This window comes from Lepidothrix coronata, unplaced genomic scaffold, assembly GCF_001604755.1.
Source record: "Lepidothrix coronata isolate B3197 unplaced genomic scaffold, Lepidothrix_coronata-1.0 Scaffold208, whole genome shotgun sequence".
NCBI lineage: Eukaryota > Metazoa > Chordata > Aves > Passeriformes > Pipridae > Lepidothrix > Lepidothrix coronata.
In genome coordinates this window covers 332,961-343,595 of record NW_016690388.1, presented here as the reverse complement: position 1 = coordinate 343,595, position 10,635 = coordinate 332,961, and the positions used below count along the sequence as shown (strand labels likewise).

The following is a 10,635-nucleotide window of genomic DNA, read 5'->3' as shown; positions in this document are numbered from 1 at the left end:
CTGGTGTACCTGCAAGAGGGATGCGTAAGACAGATAGGACCCATCCAACCCCTCGCCAATTCAGGTTGGTACTAGCCATAACAGATACATGTTAAGACAAAAGGCTTCTGTGTATCTGTGCAGATTTTCGCTTTTTGGAAGTTATTGGCTGCAGATTTTTAATTTTTTTTATTTAACAAGGTTATTTAAAGGGCAAAGGCCCTGAACGTTCCACCTGGCCCACAAAGTGCTCTGCCCACATCAAGTGAAGGGACTTGACATTTTAAGGTCCTCTTCCTTCCCTGAACCACTCTGTGATTATATGATTCTATAACACCACCACTGGAGGAACCGACGCCTTAACACCGTAACAGTTCAGCATCGCACCGCACAGCGTCACAAGGCAGAAGGCCAGACCGATATTTACGGAGCCACCCGGGGCGCTTGTCCCCTCGGCTGGTGGCACCGAGGGCAGCGGGACCGCGCCTGCCAGGCCGTCGCGCTGCGCCACACGGCCGTGGCTGCCCCGGCCGGGCATGGAGGGGCCGCTGAGGCGGGGCGGCCGCTGCCGAGGGGCCGGCACAGGAGCGAGGGCCGCGCGGCGGAGCCGCCTCCCCGTCCCGCGCCGTGAGGGCGACTCGGTGGAATCGCTCCGCGGCCCCGGCTCCTCCCAGGGGCGGCCCGGTGGCAGCAGCGGGAGGCCGGGGGCAGCGCGCTCCCCTCGGTGACAGCTGGGGCGGCCCGAGCGCCCCGCCGCCATCGCCTCCCAGCGCTGGGGCTGCGCGGCCGCCGTGTCCCTGCAGGGATCCTCTCTCGCCGCTCCTCCTCTTTCTCCTTCACCCTCTCCCCCCACCTTCACCCCCCGTCTGAGTTCATTCACTGGGATTGGTTTCAAATGACGCCATCGCTTTATTTTTACACCAATGACCTCATCCCAGCAGCTTGAAGTTTACTGACCAGCAAAACTCTTTCTCTCGTTCGTTCCTCTCCTTGTGCCTGCTCTTCCCGTGTGTTTGTCGTCCTTTGGGTCATTCTGGGAACCGAAGGCTTTAAAAAAACCCGAACAAAACCAAACAAAAAGACCAAACGCACACACAAAACCCCCTAACCCCCAAACTTTTTCCGTCCTCCCTGGCTTTTCAGTGTGTGTGTGTCCCCCTCATCACTGTCCCCTTTTAATTTTTTCAAGCCATCTTGGTGGGGGGGGGGGAAGGAGAAGGAAAGAGAAAAAAAGAGCTCCAAGGCTCCAAATGTTTCCTTTTTCTAGTCCTCTCCCCTCCCACCTTCACGCTTCCCACTCTTAAAAAAAGAGCCGAATGTATTTTTTTTCTGTTCCTTTTTAATTTTAAAATTGCTGGGATTTAGTTGGTTTTTGATTTTGTTTTTTCTTGTTTTGTTTTTTTTTTTTTCTTACTGAAGAAGAAGGGAAAAGAGGAGCTTTCCTAGAGACTGGAAGCAGACAAAGTTGTTTCGGGCGGCAGCCGCGAGGCTGGTGGCAATTAGTTTTATCCTTGCCGAGGGGACAGACAGACAGGCAGGGGGTGACACAGTAAGTGCCGGGAGCAGCGCACGGACCGGCGCTCCGGGGCCGCCCCGTGGAAACCAAGTCGGGAGGGGGGCGAGGGGCGCGGGGGGGGGCCGGGCACGGCCGGGCCGGGCTGGGCGGGGAGAAGGAGGAGGAGGGGGAGGGAGGTGAGGGAGAGGCGGGCGGTGGGAGCCCTCCCTCCCTCCTCCCGCATGCCCTTCCCCGCCGCCCCCTCACCTCCGGAGGAGAGCGCCCGCAGTGGACAGGTCGCTGCTCTGGCCCAGGCAGGTTCCGGCCGCTTCTGCAGGTGGTAAGAACGGGGCTGAGAGGGGAGGGGGTACGGCACAGGCACGGCACTGGCGGCCACCCCGCGCTCCCCTACCTGCTGCCGGTACCCGGCCCCCTGCTGCCCGCGGCCGCTCCTGTCTCCCCGTCCCTTCCTTTTCCACCTGCCTCTCCTCGTGAGAGGAGGAAGCTGGGCGCTGTTCGTGCCCGGGCCGGAGTCAGCGGAGTCAGCCGCGGCTGGAAGAAGGATGGGTAGGAGCCCGCTGGCTGCCCCGCAGAGGGTTCGGGGGGCTGCTCATGAGGCGCGGCGTGCGCGGCTGCCTTGCTAAACTTAGCCAGAGCGCTGGCTCCGAACAGGGTCTCCGCTGCTTAAAATGGTCGGGGATGCTTTAAAGCCCCGAAGGGCTCCCGAAGAAACGGTGAAGTTCTGTCTTCGACTTGGAAAACGTTTAAAATTGAGGCAGTTGACAAAATGGAGGGCTGCCGCGGCGTCCAGGAGCGAGGCAAATTGCAAATTGTTAACCTGGCATCGCGCTCGCCTCAGCTTCCAGCTCGGCGGCTGGCGCCGGGACGCGGCCTGTGACAGATCCCCGGCCCCAGCTTTGTTTCCCCCCAGCCCGAGAAAGCGGCGGGATGCGGAGCTGAGCGCGCATCGGTGCCTGCCGAACCAGGTGTATGGGATGTGCCTGTTGCAAAGTCTGACCAATGGCAGGATTTTTCAGCGGCCAAAACCCACTTGGTTAGTTGACAGATGAGAAGCTGGGGTGTTTTCTTGGTTTTTGGTTTGTTAGGTTTTTTTTTTTAGAAAAGAAAAGCCAGGAGATTTTACTTTCTTTAATCGTCATTTCAGCTGGTTGGAATAGAAAATCGATCTTTTTGGTTTTCCTTCAAATAAAGTGTAGTCAAGCGAACTGTATTGTCTGACTAAAGTTTTTGGTTCAAACATTTGGTGTATACCCAGCAGTATAAACAGATCTATGCTGGTTTTGAAAACTAAAAGCATATTAAACTGTTCCTCTTTGCAAGGGTGTGTGTTGGGGTCTTAAAAGAAAAAACCCCAACCAAACCCCCCGAATGATTTTGTAATCCTTGCTTTGAGATTTGTGCTATTCCTGGCAGCGTGTGGTTTGGTAGATACAGAGTTTACGAAGTCACAACTGGCTAAACAGGAGTTGGTTTAGACTCTTGTGTTTTGAGGGGAGGTGGAAAAATAGTAAGTCTTAATTTCTTTTTATGGTGTTCATCCCACAGCCCATTGGAGATTGAAGCATTCATCACAGTTGTTTATGTTGGTTGTCTGGGAGTTTCTGCTCAAATGTGGAGCAAGTATGCAACAGGGAGGTGTACATGTATTTTTAGCTTTCATTTTTAATGACAAAAGATACAAAGAATAGTGATATTTACAAGTCAGTCCTGTGTTTACTGAGTATGCTTATTAATATTTTGAGGATGGAATCTATAAAAAATATCTGAGGTGTAAAAATTCTGGTCATTACGCTTGTTACAGTAAGTCTTAATACACAAGTCCCTTTTTAAATGAACAAAGAAGTAAAAACAGCAGAGAAGGTGTTAGTTCCTGTGCTAGAGATGGTAGCTTCAAAATGCTTTATGGTTTAATACATGTGGAAAGGTCCAGAAAACCAAACCAAGCATTTAAAAATGCAAAGTGTTGTATAAAGATACCTAAATATATCCCTGCTCCAGTAGGTTCGTTTTTGTTAGCTACCTAAGCAGATATAATGAAACAAAATCACACCAGAAAAACTTCTGTGGAAGATAGTGAGCTCAATTATGCTTGTTTCTGTGAAATGCATGCTCTTCTTTCAGCGGAGGCAGCTACTCTGGCAAGGATATTTGCTTTTAGCTAGAATAGCTTCAACTGCCCATAGGAACGATATTGGCAGAAGCTGTGCTACTGTACTTGTAGGGTGAGTGAAGTCATATGGAGTTAGTAGAAATTTGATGATGGGATGGCTCAGTCACTCTTCTGCTTATCAGGTTAGTGATTCGTGTAGGCCTTACGAAGCGCTCAAAGGCTAAATTCAGGCTCTGTTCTAGACCTTCATAAGAAATGCCAAATGGACAAATTAGCCCTTGATTTCTGTTACTCGCATTAATCTGCAGGTGAGCTCTGCTCCAGTGCGTTGGGCAGTAAGAGATGTGTGCAGGGTTAGGGCTTTGCTCGGTCACCTGTCTTTTTAAAGTTTGACGCCTTAATCCTCAGGCCTATTCACCAGTTTTCACTGTTTTCAAAATACGATTTTTCTAAGATATACAATAAGCACAGCATTTTTTCCCTCTCAAAAAAAACGAGGCAGGATGATAGCTTTTACCTTACATTGTGTCTGTTTAATTTTCTACTACTTTTTTTTTTCTTTTTCCTTTCCTATAACAGCAGTCAGAAAAGCACTATAGATATTATTCAAGTGCTGACAGTCCTTAATAGCCAGATGGCGTAGAGTAGTTACTGTCAAAGGATGAGGTGTGGAAGGATTGATACATCCCTTCCTTTTTCTTTTCCACTTTTTTTCCCCCTAGAAAGAAATATGGTTTTGGCCTGCGACTCCAGTGAATCTGCCCCTATGGATTTCTTTTTATGATAATTACTAAATGCTTCTTGCAATGTTTTACTGTTTCGTGCTTGGTTCTGTAATGGTATATCCATGATTATTTGAGAAGAATTATCTAGACGCTGTTTTTCTGGGTAATAGAAAGCTAAGCATGTCCCTAATGTGCTAAATAGTACATTCACTTTCCCTACAATTCTTTAGGGACTGCTTCCAGAACTAGTGTTGTGACATGGGGTTTCTGTAGAATATTTTAAATATCAGTATCTACGTATCATATCAATATTGGTAATATTTCTCTGGTTTCTTTGGTATCCCCCTCATAAACAAAGAGTAATGTATCATTCTTTAGGGCTGTCAGTTGCATATGTGGCCTCTACTTTCTGCACAAATCAAAAGCCATAGATATCCCTGCTGTCTGAAGATATTCATGGCAACAGGTTAGTTCGTATCACCACTTCTCTTTAGATTGGTATTATTTGGAGCTTGTTAGCTCCAAATAGCAAATCTCTATTATAGTTACTCTGTAACCTCCTATGACATGTAAAGGAAGCCAAAAATACACATTAATGATAAAGTTTGGAATTTTAACTTCTAGGTTTACATAGTTTTAATCTGAGCAGTTCTTGGTTTGCTTATGGATGGGGCCTGTTGGCTGCTATCGTGGTCTCCAGTGGAGATGATGTTGGCCACCAGTGAATTCCTCACCAGTCAAAGAAAATCTGCATTTAGGATGTGTATATGGAGGATGAGAGGGAAGATGGGCATGAGTTCAAGGCCTTGCATTTCCTTCTGCTTTGCTTTGTGGTCTGCTGCTGAGCCAAGACTGACCTACTCGGAATTGGCTCTGGGAAGGCTGGCAGCTTTCCATGTCGTGTCCCTATGAAATGCTCCAGCAGCTGAACAAAAAAAACCAACCAAAATTAATAATTGACCAAGCTAGGAAAGAGGGGGAAGAGTGTTTTTTTCAATGAAGGGAGGTTTCTGGTGGGGCTGTGGGGATTCAGCAAGGACCTTCCCAAGCTCCCATGGTGCTGTTTTTCTCTGTTTTCACTGCCCGAAGCTGTAACATATATGAAAGGAACTCCTGAAACAAGGTTCTTCTTTAAAGGGGAATTCAGTTATCTCTGCTCTCTCTTGGTTAAAATAGGACATATACATAGCCAGTAACTTATACAGCTTTCCTTTAAGTGTGTTCTTGGAACTTTTTCCCTGTGTAGTATGATTTTTCATGCTGTTCCTCATAAACTATGCCTCCTCAGGTATGTTTCCACTCTTGTTTGGTTTCAAGTTAAAGATATAAACTTTTATCATTTGTTTAGCAAATATAGATACAAAAGTAGAGGTGTGCAGAGGCTTTCATTAGTTGAGAATAAATTTAATTTTTTCTCCTTAAGATCTTTTTACATGCTAGCCAGAATGATAGTCGGCTAAAATTATGTGAAAAAAATTCTTCATAAAATCGTAACTGTGTTCCATTACATTAGTTTGGCAGAAAACTGACACATTTTATAATATTGGGAGTGAAATAGCGTTACCCGTTTTCGTTGTGCTTGACTTGCTTTTGCTTTGCTATAGTAATCTATGAATTGAGCCTGTTGACTAAATGATAGATCAGTGACTTGTACAGATAGTCTCTTTTTAGACATCCATGCCTGCTTGTCTGATGTTTTTTACATTACTGAAGGCATTGTGGGAGGCAAAAAAATGAGTCTCAGTGTAGCAACACTGGAATGAGAACTTTACAGAGAGCATAAACTGAGGAGGACAACGGGGACTAATTGTATGAAATTCCTTTTATGCACACGTTCTTGAGTTTGAATAACTAATATGTATTCAGCCTGCTGTATTAGAAGGCTTTGGCTCTGCCTGTGTAGCATAGATGTTGCTCTCAAAATAGGAAAGGAACTCTCCCTTCTTCCACACTATTCCAGATAAAATTGATTTAGTACTGCGTTTTGCTTCTGCTGAACCCCTAGTAAAGCATGTTTAAAGGCTGAATAATTCATAATGTTAGAGATATAAATGCCATGCTTTTAATAGCCCAAGTTGTTTGTGCTTCTTGATTGCTAGGTGTAAGACTCATTCACCCCAGACTTTAAAGACTCAAATCCCGTGCCAGGACTTGGGTTTCTACCTGCAAGATGGTGCTTGCAGGGATGTACTTTTCTCCACAGTGTATATTTCACAAAGTTTGTACAGTCTCTTAAGCATGAAAGCCGTCCGTCTTCTAAACACTATCTTACAAATACAAGCAAGGAGTCTGAACTACACTTCAAAGGGCTTTTCTCGGCGTGCCATCCTGCTACTGAAACAAACCTTACTTTCAGACGTGATTTGAAAGCATCAGGAACATTTGCCAGAAGAACAGGCGTGAGATTACTCTCCACTCATTCTATTAATGCTGTCTGGAATACTTATAGAGCCTATCACCTATACAGTTCCCACAAGTGTTTTGTTACAAGTGTTAGGTGTTGGGATTTCATACCTCCCTTCTTTAAAAATCATGCTTGGGACACAACTTTGCTGTCCCTTTTCTTGGTAGTCTGTTTGAACTCTGGAAAACTGGGAGGGAAGAGAGGTGAAGGGGGAAGAAGCTTTGTGTTACATGTCTTTCTTCTAACTCATATTCTAATCATATTCAGAAGTGCCTTTAGAAACTAGGAGGATTTAGGTAGAGGCCTCATATTAAAAATACTTGGGGAGCAAATAGAATCATCTTCAGCCCGGCTTCCACAAAGATTCATAAAACTCTGCCAATTTTTAAGCAAGAAAGACTGCTCCAGCAAAGGACTACAGCAGTAATCTTAGTGCACGGGGTTGACATGTTGTTAGGTCCAGATAAGTTTAAAAATATGCACTAGATTGAATCCAGATTAGCAGAAAGCAAATCGTGTCACCACTTCAGTAGGGCTCCCTCTGTCTGTCACAAGACCCTGTGTGCAAGGCAGGTGCACTACGAATTGGGGATGGGCTGTGAAAATCTCTCCTTCTATAGTCTGCTTGGAGTTCTGCATTGATGGCAAGTCTCTTCTCATAGCAAGAGGACTCAGTACCTTCTTCCCTTTTCTCCCAGACTACTCCCACATCATTTCAATTTCCTAAAAGCTCTCAGGCTTTTACACAGTAAGTGTTCTGAGGCCTTACTGAGGAAAGATAATCTACGATGAGTGGTCTGTAGGTTCACAGTCCTGTATCTCAGTAAGACAGGGCAGCTGAAGGTAAATGGGCACAGTCCTTATGAGAGCTGGTAAACTTCATGTTCTCCGAGCTGATGGGAGACTTATTTAAGGCATGTTTAGACAAACTAATAAAGCTGTTTGTACTTCTACTTTCCGCTGCTACCTTGTTTGTTTCTTACTATCTCACTTTTGTTTTGATTTTACATCCATGTAACTTTTTAGCTTAGTATGTATGGTGTTAGATTTTTCGTGGTCAATGTGGAGTGAGGTCTCCTGTCCAGCTGGTGAAAATCCCTGACTTCTCCTGGTTGACATGTTGTGAGCATGCTGTCAGCTTCTCAGTCCTCCATTCTGCTTGTTAGATAGATGATCCATGTTTGGTTACCATCCAGTTGACAAAACCTGTTTCCTCAGTGTGGCTCACTTTGCCTGCCTACTGTGATTTCCAGGTGGACCTATTTGAAGATGCTTGAAAAATCCAGCCCAGACATGATTGTATGAGTAGTCCATCTGTTGCCTGTTTCCTCTCAAAATATTACTGAAAGAAATTAACTCCTTCAAGCAAGATGTGGATGAAAAAGAACACTATTACAAGTTCAAATCTCCAAAATACTGGACTCCAAGGACAGCAAAAGCAAAGTGGTGAAATACTGCTAACTGTCATTGCACATTTTCCCAAGATACTATTTTCATGAACAGACACACATCTTTCTTCCCCTTCAGATTTACAGGACCGGAATATTTTTCTTCATCTGAGGCTTGCATGACTTGCCAATGCTCCAGCAGGTGTGACCTGTTGTGAAATGAGGAAACGTATAGTGTCTTTTCCCCTGCTGTCTCATATATGGTTAAACCTATAGAAAGCTGTGGAGGAAGCACGGGCATGCTGTTCCTCTGATAGCCTTCTGCAAATATAAGCTATTAATGACCATTGCCTTTCATGGGCAAAAACAGTCCTGGCAATTCCTTTGTGCCCTTTATTTAATGGGTAACAAGCAAGCACATTAGCTATTTTTATTCAAGCCAGACATAAGCCAGTATGGTACAGTGGCTGTGAAGTGTCTGCATAGCTAAGTGAAAATACAGCTACTGTTTAACACTAAATCTTTTTCTTTTAGTTACAGGATATTGAGAGCTCAACTAATGATCATCCAGTCTTTCTAATTGAGCTGTGGTGAGAATTTTGAAGATTTTGCATTAAAATAGGCATAATGTTCTTTTCAGTCACTGACTTTTTCTACTGTTTAGGTCACCAATAAGGAGGTAATGCAGTAGGGAAGGTGGGAGGGTAGGAGGAGACTGCTTCAGGGTAAAGATTCAGGTCTTGTCCTTTCAGAAGGTTTTGGGACTTTCCATTCGAATGTGCTGCTTAGTGGCAGGCACAGGAAAAAGCTGAATACAGTGACACTGTTGGCAAATGCTAGCTTAGAAAGATGCATTGTTTGTTTTGGGAATTTTTAAAGGCTGCCAAACCCTTTGATGGTGGGTTTTCCTCTTTTTTTTTCTTTTTTTTTACTTCCCCCCTTTCCCTTGAGGAGTCTGTATACTTTGACAGAAAAATGACTTTCATAGCATGATAAATAATTTAAAAAAAAAATTAAGACTGTGTTGATGATTTAAGTGTTTGAATATTTCAAACACAAGAATTTATGTCATGGATTAACATGGGAGGGATGTCGAGCATATAATTTTTTGTGTGTGTGCATGCTCAGCATAAATATATATATATATGTGTTATATCCTCTCCCCCTGTAGTATTGACATGCATTGTCTCCAGTTCAATTTTAGTTTAAAAGGAAAAAAAAAAAGAAAACAAACCTTTGAGCATAATGTAGATGTTAGAGGTCCTAAGGAAAAAAAAGACATCACTTATGCTTTCCCTGACCTGGAACCTGCCTGATACTGGAGCAGATATCCAGTAGTAGCATTTTTATATATCTTTGCTTAATTATAAATTATAAAGTAAACTTACAAAAATCTTATTGTTCCATCTAGGACAGTATGGCATTTCTATTCAGTGCTTAGTATTTAGCCCAACTTGTGGTACTGCTTTTCTGTACAGTTGGACATTATGCTTACTTAGCTATTTATTACTTATTTACTTGGTTTTTCCATTTATGTTAGCACATTGAGAATATACAAGTCCAACTTCCTCCTTGAAAGGTCTCTACCTTTCAAATTGCAATTGTTATACGTGAAAGCACAGCTGGAGAAGTCTTGGTAGAAAACAGAATTACTTTTTTTTTTGAGGTGAAGTGGGATTGGTGTTAAGTAGGTCAGCTGTTTTGGGATAAGATGAAGATGAAGTAATTAAACTGCCAACATAGAACCAACATAGAATCTTTCAGCTTCTCTAACAACAGAAGGATAGGCTTCTATCATGAGTTGCTATTTTTTCATGCTGTTAGTAATTGTTGGCTCTTTTAAAATCTGGCATATATGGAATTATTCTAGATGGAAGAGAAACTTATATTAAAAAAAAATTGGCAGATTTTGTGTTTGCTTCTAGGATGTGTTCAGTTCAAGAGGCTGATGTCCTTTAACTACATTGTAGGTGCATATGTGTGTGTGTATGTGTGAGGTGCATATGTACCAGCTTCCCTAGGCCCTTGCTGTTTCTCTTATAACATTTTGAAGTTATCTTATATGCTGCCACTGGTGTAAGTGCTTTGCAAGTACAACTAGTCAGTGCCCCAAGGAACTTTAACCTAAATACAGAAAGCAGAACAGTAGTCTAAAGACTACTGACAAGTGTCTTTTTCCAGCTGTGTATGTAGAAAAAGTTACCAAGTCTGGCTGTTTGACACAGTCCCTCTGCCTCTAGCTGCTGCCTCTAGCTGCTCCCCTAAGCCTGCTGCTTAGGGTAGTTTTTGTGCCTGTTCGTACTTCACTTGAGGCCACCTCAGTGAAATGAACTCACAGGTTCTGTTTCATGTCTGTGTTTTGTTTGAAGCAGACGAGAAATCCGTCGCCCTGTTTGCTCCATAGACTCTAGGTTGTTGTTCACTCCATGCCAGACCTTAAATTACCTGCCTTTTTAACATAGAGACAAAGCTTGGAAGGGAAATACTCTGTAGACTAACCTTTCCTTTCTTCT

General features: G+C 43.9%; 1 protein-coding gene across 4 annotated transcripts in view; it reads left to right on the top strand.

Annotated features, from left to right (window-relative positions):
* The first annotated feature begins 1,651 nt into the window (after positions 1 to 1,651).
* DUSP16 (dual specificity phosphatase 16) overlaps positions 1,652 to 10,635 on the top strand; it is a 62,053-nt gene continuing 53,069 nt past the window's right edge. For 2 of the 4 annotated variants that reach the window (XM_017832846.1, XM_017832844.1), the window contains exon 1: positions 1,652 to 1,814. The gene's annotated coding sequence lies outside the window, so the exon portion shown is untranslated. Of the gene's footprint in view, positions 1,815 to 2,153; positions 2,529 to 10,635 lie in introns of those variants that run through there. The other 2 variants (XM_017832847.1, XM_017832845.1) reach the window with 2 other exon arrangements.